This window comes from Gossypium raimondii, chromosome 12 (genome assembly GCF_025698545.1).
Source record: "Gossypium raimondii isolate GPD5lz chromosome 12, ASM2569854v1, whole genome shotgun sequence".
Taxonomy (NCBI): Eukaryota; Viridiplantae; Streptophyta; class Magnoliopsida; order Malvales; family Malvaceae; genus Gossypium; species Gossypium raimondii.
Window position 1 is genome coordinate 43,194,875 of NC_068576.1, and position 11,300 is coordinate 43,206,174.

Here is an 11,300-nt window from a genome sequence, read left to right on the forward strand (position 1 = left end):
AAATACTTAGCTCCGCTAGAAACTAATCAAAGGGGATTTAATCTGCAATCCCATTTTGAATCTTTGGAGTTAGAAAAGAGGGACTATTCCCAACCAAAAGCGTTGATCGAGGAGCCATCTAAATTAGAAATCAAGTTATTACCTTCTTATTTAAAATACGTTTATTTAGGTAACGCTTCTACTTTGCCTGTGATTATTTCAGCAGAATTGACCACTACACAAGAAGAAAAATTTATCTTAGTTCTGAAACAATTCAAGAAGGCCATCGGATGGACCATAGCCGATATTCGTGGCATTAGTCCATTTGTATGCATATACAATATTATCCTGGAAGATGGCAAAAAAGGGACGATCGATGGACAACGGAGACTGAACCCCATCATGAAGGATGTAGTAAAAAAAGAGATCATCAAGTGGTTAGATGCGGGTATCATCTATCCCATCTCAGACAGTTCATGGGTAAGCCCGGTCCAATGCGTGCCAAAAAAAGAGGTATCACGGTCGTAGAGAACAAGAACAACGAGTTGATACCGATTAGAACGGTTACAGGATGGAGAATCTGCATCGATTATTAGAAGCTGAACAAGGTGACTAGGAAAGATCACTTCCCTTTGCCGTTCTTGGTCTAGATGTTGGATAGACTCGCAAGACGAGATTACTACTGTTTACTCGATGGATACTCAGGGTATAATCAGATTACAGTAGCACCGAAAGATCAACACAAAACGACATTCACCTGCCCGTATGGTACGTTTGCATTTAGACGCATGCCATTTGGTTTATGTAATGCACCTGTTACATTTCAAAGATATATGATGTCTATTTTTACTAACATGGTTGAGAGATATTTGGAAGTTTTTATGGACGATTTTTCAGTATTCGGAGATACTTACGATGATTGCTTAGCCAATCTAACTAAGGTACTAAGGCAATGCGAAGAAACGAATCTCGTACTCAACTGGGAAAAGTGTTATTTTATGGTACGAGAAGGAGTTGTTCTAGGGCATCGGATAACGAGACAAGAGATCGAGGTAGACAAAGCAAAGGTAGACGTTATTAAGAAACTCCCACCTCTGACATCTATAAAGGGTGTTAGGAGCTTTTTGGGCCACGTCGATTTTTATCGAAGATTTATCAAGGACTTCTCCAAAGTTGCTAAACCGTTATGCAAATTATTGGAGAAGGACTCTATATTCAAGTTTGATGAGGAATGCTTAAAAGCCTTCAACAATTTGAAGAGTTGATTAGTCACGGCACCCATAATCGTCACACCAGACTGGGATTTGCCATTTGAATTGATGTGTGACGCAAGTGACTTCACAATTGGAGCTGTCTTAGCCTGCGAAGGAACAAAGTTTTTCATCCCATCTACTACGCAAGTCAAACCCTAACTGGAGCTCAATTGAATTATACGGTAACAGAAAAAGAATTACTTGCTATTGTGTTTACTTTCGACAAGTTTCGACCTTATCTGGTACGTACCAAAGAGACTGTCTATACGGACCACTCGGCAATTAAGTATTTACTTGCGAAGAAAGACGCTAAGCCGAGGCTGATCCGATGGGTACTTCTACTTCAAGAGTTCGATCTAGAAATTCAAGATCGAAAGGGAGTCGAAAATCAAGTAGCAGACCACTTGACCATATTGGAGCCACAAGAAGGGAATTCTCCTCTTATACCAATTCAGGAGACGTTTCCAGACGAACATATCCTGAAGGTAAATCATGTCCATTATACTCATTGGTTTGCTGATATTGCTAACTATTTAGCTTGTGGTTTGATGCCAATTGATAAGACGTATCAACAAAGGAAAAACTTTCTTCACGATGTGTAGATCAGATGATCAGGAGATGCTTGGCAGAAGATGAAATACGAAATATTTTATACCATTGTCATTGAGCTCCAAGTGGGGGACACTTCGGAAGTACATGTACAGCGGCCAAAGTATTGCAAGCCGGATTCTTTTGGCCAACATTATTCAAGGATGCATATGCTTACGTGAAGAGTTGTGATCGATGTCAAAGGGTTGGAAATGTCACCAACAGAAATGAGATGCTTCGAACAGACATCATTAAGGTAGAGTTGTCCAATGTATGGGGTATTGACTTTCTTGGTCTTTTTCCTCCGTCTTGTGGTCACAAGTACATACTAGTAGCAGTAGACTATGTGTCTAAGTGGGTTGAGGCTGAGGCATATCCGACAAACAATGCTAAGGTTGTGATGAAGATTCTGTAGAAGCATGTGTTCACAAGGTTTGGAACCCCAAGAGCTATCATCAGTGATGAAGGACCCCACTTTGTGAACTAGTGGTTAAAATGGTTATTAGACAAGCACGGAGTGAAACATAAGGTTGCAACAGCTTACCATCCGCAGACGAATGGGCAAGATGAACTGGCAAATAAGGAGATCAAAGGCATACTTGAGAAGGTAGTTTGCCCGAACCGGCGAGATTGGCCCACAAGATTAGATGATGCTTTATGGGCTTACAGAACAACATACAAGACACCGTTAGGGATGTCACCCTATAGGTTGGTCTTTAGAAAAGCCTGCCATCTACCATTGGAGTTAGAGCACAAAGCTTACTAGGCTCTTCAACAGCTTAATTTGGATCCTAAGCTCGCGAAAGAGAAACGGATGTTCCAACTCAATGAGTTAGAAGAGTTCCGAGTGTTCTCATATGAAAATGCCAAATTACTTAAAGAAAGACTCAAGAAATGACATGACAACCACATTCGAGTTCGAGAATTTGAAGTAGGTCAGCAAGTCTTGTTGTTCAATTCCAGATTGAAGTTCTTTCCAGGTAAGCTAAAATCACGTTGGTCCGGTCCATTTACGATTCACCAAGTCTAGCCAGATGGAGTTGTTGAACTCTAAGGTAAGAGAGGTAATTTCTGAGTTAATGCTCAGTGCCTGAAACATTATTAGGGAGATAAAATTGAACGGGATAAAATCTCGTTCATTTTATCGGATACTTAATTTTTCGTTTTTATTTTTAAATAAATGATTTAGGGTATATTTTCGGGTAAATTATGTTTAAATAAATTCTGTCTAGGAGATTGGAACTTAAGCGGGACCATTTGTGACCTCTCCAAACTTTCCTGAGAATTTGTTTTGACATAATTTTCCAAGAAATTATCCCCTAAATGGAAAAATAAATTTTTAGTTTCAAATAAAAGGGTCAATTTTGATCCAAGTTTTAATTTGCAGCTCAATTTTAAATTTTCATTAAGTCTAGGGACTTAATTGAATTATTTTTAAATTTTAGTTGCTCTTTTCGTAAATAATAAAAAAATTAGGTGTCTTTCTTTGTGAATATTTTCAAAAAGCATCTATAATAAATATCTTTAATATTACTAATAATTTGATGAACTTTAATATATAAATATATTATTTATAATTTATATATTAATTTTACCAACTTAGCTTAGAATTAGGATTAATTAGGAATTTTTATTTCTGCACAATAAAATAAGAGATGGGAATCAAAAGTAAATATGGACAAGTAGTAAAGTCTAAAGTGTGGCAATAGGTATATACATGTCTAGGATTGGATCTAGGAAGAGCTTGGTACTTAAGCAGTCAAATTGACTCACCTCCTCTTTTCTGGAATCCTACCTGGTGTATAGTATCTATTCACTTTAAACAATGAGGACATTGTTCATTTTAAGTTGGGGGGACCAAAAATTGAAATTATTTCCACTCAGAATAAATTTTTTTTTAATTATGAATATGATATATTTTTGTTCAATAAATTTGAATTTTGTTAAGTATGCTAAATTTAAGTATGAATAAAGTTTGATTATTTCAATAAATTGTTATGTTAGCTTAATAATGACATGAAATGTATTTCTAATAAAGCATGCAAATCATACCATAAAATTTTAGTTCTTTAGGAAAGTTAGGCATGCATGAAAGTTTAAGTCTTTAGAATTAACTTAGTAGTATTTTGAGGTGAAATCCTAGGAAGCATGAAACATTGAAAATGATTTAGGCAACTGTTGTTTAGACCGTTTGAGCCTTTCAAGCCAACAATGATGAAATTGTTATCCTTTGAAACCCAATTTTGAGACTTTATGGCCTAATTTTATTTGAACCCTTACAAAGTTAGCCATCAGTTTTCTTAATTATCTTAAAAATGTCCCAAACACTAGACTCAGTACTATTCAGAGTATTCTTTGAAAATAAGTTTGGGGGAGTTGCAAAGAAGTATGAAATGCTCTAAAAATTATAGTACATGCAGTAAAATACTTGAAAAAAAAGCATATGTACTTGAAGTAAATTGCACTAAAGAGCATGTGAAAAGGAAAGAAAAGTTGATGTATTGAAGGTAATTATTTCGAAAGGTCCGATACAAGCTGAGTTTAGGGGTTTTTTTTAAACATAAAATTATCTATCTTTTACCTACCCCTAAGCCCGGCCACGTTACAACCTTGTTAAAGACCTATTGATTTAAAGTTCCAATGTTACCTACATTAGTGGAGAGAAATTGGTCTGTTTAACATATGAAGACATCAGTTAAGCTATTGCAATTTAATTTTGAATAAGGGATTAAAATAAAATTGGTAGGGATTAAAAATCAAATTGGTAGGGATTAACATGTCTTTATTAAGAAACATTTAGTCTAATTTTGCTATTGTAGTAATTGTTGAGATTAATTTGAACTATATATATACTTGAGTAGCATAATTACCAAATTTCTTGTTTTTGAGCATAAGTATATTGATTTCATGATATTGGGAAGAATGTTGTTCTGAAAGAGTTTTCAAAAAGTGTTTTTGAGAAAATTCTTTTCAAATTTGTGCATTACTCGGGACGAGCAATGAATTAAGTTTGGGGGTATGGAAACATGAAAATTTATGTGTTTTTACATACCCTTTTAACTTAAAATCATGCTATTTCGGTTAAATTCTTGTTGAAAAATAATTAAATATTATAAAATAATTAAATTATGTTAAAAATATGAAAATGATGAATTTTAATTAATTTTATAGTTAATTTTTATTAATTTTGACTATTTTCGACAAATTCGCACAAAGGGCAAAAATTGGCTCGGCAGATAATGCTCGAAGAATAAAACCGAGAAGCAATTTAAAGCATCAAGGCAAATTTATTTCCAGCCTAAGATGGTCCAAAAATGTGTGTTAATTCATGATATAACTAATTTTAATTTATTCCCAATTTAATTTGGGATAAATAAATTATTATTAATTAATTATGGAAAAAAAGGGTCCAGTTGAACCGCATTGGTTGAACCGAATCTAGTGAACCAAACCAGACACCAATTGGGCTGCCCAGAACCGTCTATATGCTGACCCAAATCAGCATTTTAGCTGACTAAATAAGCTTGCAAAGAAGCCCTTGAAGAACTTTCAACCTTGCATTCAAACCCCTCCAAAAAATGTGGCTTTATGGATTTGCCCCAGGCTATTTTTAGCAAAGTTGAATCTCTCAACTTTGTCATGTGTGTGGCCAGCCAATGGGGGTCTCTTTGGCTGATGGAATTTGCTATTTTTAGCAGCACAATCAGCTATAAAAGCCACCCCTTGGTGATCATTCAACTCATCCCTCACACTCTCATTCTCTCTTCTCATCTTCTTATTCTCCTCTCATTTTCTCTTCAAGTGCCGATTTATTCTCTTGGGAAAGAGGACCTCATCAGCCACTTTTTAGGTGCAATTAAAGTGTTCATAAGCCACCTTGATAGCCGATGACAACGGAGAATGAAGAACGGAGAAATCAGTTAAGCCACGGAGAAAAACCGGATTTGCTTCTTGTTCCCTATCTCTTTAAATTTCGTTGTTGTTTTGACAAACATGTTTATGAATATTTATGCTATTGAAATGGTTATTTTAATCAATCTAGCTTGAATTTAATCCATGTTGGGTTGATTATATTTTGCCTGCTTGAATTATTGAAATTGTGTTTGTACTGTTATAGGCCTCGGTAAGATGCTTGATTAAGTAAAAACATGCCTAAGTTATTCTTGCAATATTAATTGTTAGATAACTAATGAATTAATTATTAAATCGTATTGAAATTGTAATTAGTCGATACAATACTTAATCAGTGCATGTTTATTCTTCTAAAGTAGCTGAAGTTAATTTAACATTGTATTTGGCGATACATATGCCTTGCATAACTTGTAAGATTATTGTGATTAAACTGTTTCAATGTAGAAATACTCTGTTACCTCAGTTGATCTTTTATATGCTTGGGAAGATTGATTAATCGCTTGGATTGACATTGAAAAATGTTCAAGAGATTGATTAATTTAATAAGTATGGATGAGCAGTAGTTAGCAAAGTACCGAGTTGCCGTGAATTTGTTCGTAGCAGTATAAACATAAGTTTAATAATTATAAGTTAAAGGAATGTAATTAATCCAACACAATTATATCATCTTGATTAAACCTTATTTGAAATTGTGCATTAGAACCTCTTTATTTTTAAATTTTTTTCCTTAGTTTTTAACCCTTAGTTTTTGATCATCTTTAAACCAAAATATTTTCCATCACCAAAGTGTTTTAACATTAATTTCATAAATATTCTTTTTTACAGTCCCTGTGGGTACGATAACTCGACATTTACTTGTCACTTTATTACTTGTTGCGATTGTGTACACTTGCACATTTTCGTCGTTCCACTTACCACCAACGATAACCTTTTGTTTAACTATTGTTAAGACGAGAACACTGAATTCACCAGTCTGAACCTCCCCCTACGCCCAAATCGTAGAGAAAAAATATTACCACTTCAGTTGTTAAGAGATTCATGACAGAAACGAAGAGAAACACTTACCGAAACTAAACGAGCACTAACCGTGTGCGAAAACGAAGGAAAATAAATGGATTAGGGAAAAATCAAGAAGAAGAAAAAGAAAGGAAAGATGGAAAAACTCAGAGAAATTCGACAAGAGGAGAGGGAGAAGAATAGACGGCAGAATTTTTTTAAAAAGGAGAGTCAAAATTCGATTATGGGAAAAAATCCCGATAACCCCCAAAATCCCTTAATCTTCTCCTCTAATTCCCACTACACATCCACTACTCAGAATCCCCCTATTACACAACTCTATCTCGAAATCTGAGCAAAAAAAACAATACCCTTGCCTGCATAAGGATTCAAACACAAGACCTCCACCAGAATAACATATCATTTAACCACTAGACCAGCAGACCTATTCTGATGTAATTTACCCAACAATCAAATAAAAGCCTACTAAACAAGAGTAAGACCTAATTCATTCAAAATACCAAAATTTTCCCAAGCGAAGGCTTGAACTTGGGACCTCCTAAACACTCCCAGAATACATAACCACTAAAGCTGATAGATATTTGTGTCATATTTTCACAATAACAAAATTAGAAATTTTGGGGCATTACAACAACCCCTTACCACTCGAACCAGCAAGCTCATTCTAATATGAGTTTACTAAAGATAGAGTATAACCCAATCTACCAAGGGTAAGGCTAAGATTAGAAAAAATAACAAAATTTTCCAAAAATGAGACTTGAACCCAAGACTTCACACACACACCCAAAACACTTAATCACTGAAGCAGATACTCATTATGTCAAGTATTTACAGAAACATAAATAAGTTAAGCGGGGCGTTACAACATCATTCCAGTTTTTAGGCACTAGTGCCTCAATTTCTATTTTTACATTTCCATAATACTAGTAATTGGTCCACCTACTAATTATCTTGATGATCCATCGCATTTCGATGCTCTTCCTACAAAGCATCATTTCATGATCCCAAAGGCAACTTAATAGACTTTGGGTGGAGGGGTCTAGATAATTCTAAGGTCTAACCCTAGTTTTCTAACCATTGCCCAATACAAGGTCCGCTGACCTCGAATCATCCTCGAGTTTTCTTCGTGTGGATAAAGAAATTTTTCGAGTCAATAAGAAAACATCATGTGTCAAGTCGAAATTATCACGAGTAAAGCCAAAATTGTCATGAATGAAAATGTTGACATTATACCTGTGTCATAATTATTTTTCTTTAATTAATTTAATTTAATTAAGAGATAAATATTAAAGATTTATATTATCACTAATTAAAAATAAAATAATTAAGTGATGATATCAATTATTATTTTATCCCTTTAAATTAATTAGAGATAAAATAATAAATAAAATAGTTTAAATTTTGTAGAACAATTAAATGAAGTAGTTTAAATTTTGTAGAACAATTAAATGAAGCAGTCAAATTCTACAATAGCTCTCTTTTATTCATGTAATTGACATTATAAAAAAGGGCACTCCAAGCCATTCTATAAATTCACTAGTTCAAGAAACCCATAAAATCTCTATAGAATTCTCTAAAGAAGCCCAAAAACTTAAAGATATTTCAAAGAACATCAAATTAGTTCTGAAGAGAACCCGCCTTCTAATCCAATTCAACTGTAGAGAAGAAGCCAAAAGTCATTTATAAAGAAAGCCGCTTTTTGATCTAAAGCAATTGAAAAAAGAAGGTCCAAATCCATTTCAAGAGCAAGTTGCCACGGCACTTGAAGCAATTCACATCCGTCTAATACAAGTTAGATGACCTTTGAATCAAAGTCAAATTTAAGAAAATAATCAAAGGCGTTTTCTTTGTAAAGAAGTTCAGAAATTACAACTTTTCTTTCAATCAATAAATTTGACTCCAAATTTTTTAAGTCAACTTTCAACTCGAAATTTGTGTGTACATTTCTTAAGGAGACATCAAGCATCCACTTGAAATAAATTTGATCCAGAACTTGAAAAATCTAGATTTGTTACTAAGCATATATTAATAATTAATATAATAATATAATAATATTTAAAATAAAAATAAAATATAAATGATGATAAATTTTAAATTATGAAAATGTATTTACAAATATCATATAATTATATTAATAATTTATTAATAATAGAAGTAATTAATAATAATTTTTATGTCAAATTATAAATCAAAATATATTTAGAAATTTAATCATAAATAAAAATATTTTTAATAAAATCATTATATATGTATAATAAATATAAAATTAATAATTATTTAATATTACAAAATTTAAATTTAATGATTATATAAAATATAAAATTATATAATATACTAATTTAATATATAATAATTGAAGAAAAACCATCCACGTATATTAATATAAAATTTATTACTTTTATATCATCTTTAAATCATTAAGGGATTGTTTAAAATGCCACCTAGTACTTGGATTTGAGTGTAATTGCTTATAATTAAACAGAGCAACATGTTTTGGTAACAATTGTAATTTGTGGGTTCTTACTAAATTGGGTGCAATTGGAGCACCCCAATGATACTTTCCAATTCTTATGAGAGGGTGAGAATTGGAATAATTATGCTTGTAATTACACCAAAATTCAATTATCCTATGATTTTCCAACCACTCATACGTAATTTAACTTTAAAAACTATTTTTATACAAGTTAAAAAGTAAATTATAACGTGATAGATGTTAGTTATGCAAATACAAAATATTTTCTCACACCATATTGTGGATGTAAAATACCATTTAAGATAATGGAGTTAGACACAACATCGAGACATCTCACAAACTCTTTAATTTGAGATATTCAAAGGTTCAAATTATGGTTGAGAACATATTTGTTATTTAAAAAGTCTTCAAACAACCTATAAGTTAATTCTAACATATATGTAATCACAATATATATATAAACACTCAAAAGAAACTCATACAAACATGCTAAAAATGCAAAATCAATAGGTGACTTGAATATAGGCATAAAATGCAATATTGTACCAAAATACTAAGAGGTAAAAATGTGTCATGTTGGCGTAAACACTTAGTAAACATATACGATACTTATAACCTATTTTAAACATGTTTGCATAGAAATACATAGAATTAATATAAAATAAATCAAACAATCAGCCATAAAACAATATATTAATGCAAAAATCAAATACACACAAGAAATCAATAAAAGAAATTTGCATATATTATAAACATGTAAGTGAAAAAAATTTCCTATAATAGCAAGTTCATGAGGCCTAGTTCACCTTTAATTGTTTAAAATCTTTCTTTGTCTAAAGACTTAGTAAAAATATTGGTTAATTAATGCAAAGTACCCACAAAATGTAGAACAATATTACCCTTTTGCACATGACCTCTAATGAGGTGATGTCTAATTCCTATGTGCTTGGTTTAAGAGTGTTGGATGAGATTTTTGGTCGAACATATAACACTAGTATGATCACATTAAATGAGAAAGTGATCCATGGCAATTCCATAATCCTTTAATTGTTGCTTCATCTATAGAATTTGTGCACAACAAGTATCAATGGATACGTATTCCGCCTTAGTGGTAGACAAAACAACACTATTTTGTTTATTGAAGTACCAAGAAACAAATATATTTCCTAGGAGTTGACATGTTCTGAAAATGTTTTTTCTATCTATTTTGCATTTCTTGAGTGGATTGAGGCTTTGTTGAATTGCTCATTAGAGTGGATCGAGGCATCATGTCCTCCATTTTGAATTTCTTGAGCATTTCCTTGTATGTAATTTGTTTGAATGATAGAGAAGATATCCTTTGTTTGCTTGATTTAGAGCCTAAAGGAGAATTTAAGCTCCCTTATCATACTTATCTTAAATTCATCTTGCATAGTCTTATAAAATTCTTAGCAAAGCAATTCATTACTAGCACAAAAAATAATATCATTAACATATATTTGTACTACTAATACGTCTTTACCTTTAGTCTTAATGAACAAAGTAGTATCTACTTTCCTTTTAAAAAAGCCTTTTTTTAATAAATATTTTGAAAGCCTTTCATACCAAGCTCCAACAGCTTGTTTCAAACCATTCAAAGCTTTAGGACAATTTAAACACATGATAGGAGAATGTGGATTTCCAAAACTAGGAGGTTTTTCAACATATACTTCATTTATAAAAGTAGTTTTAACATCCATTTAAAAAAAGTTTGAAATGATTAGAACACACAAATGCTAAAAGCATTCCCATGGCTTCTAATCTAGCTACTAGTGCATATGTTTCGTTATAATCAATTCCTTCCTCTTGAATATAGCTTTGGGAAACTAATTTAGCCTTATTTCTAACTGTTGTCACTTTCATCTAGTTTGTTTCTAAACACCCACTTGGTTCCTATAGTGAGATAGCGAGTAAGTCTCTCAACTAGATTTCATACTTGGACCTCTGTCAAATTGATTCAATTATTCTTCTATCATTTAAAGTATTATCAACATTATTAGGTTTTATGCTAAAAAATAAACTGCATAGTTACAAATATTTCTATTTGAGGAGCTAGTAAT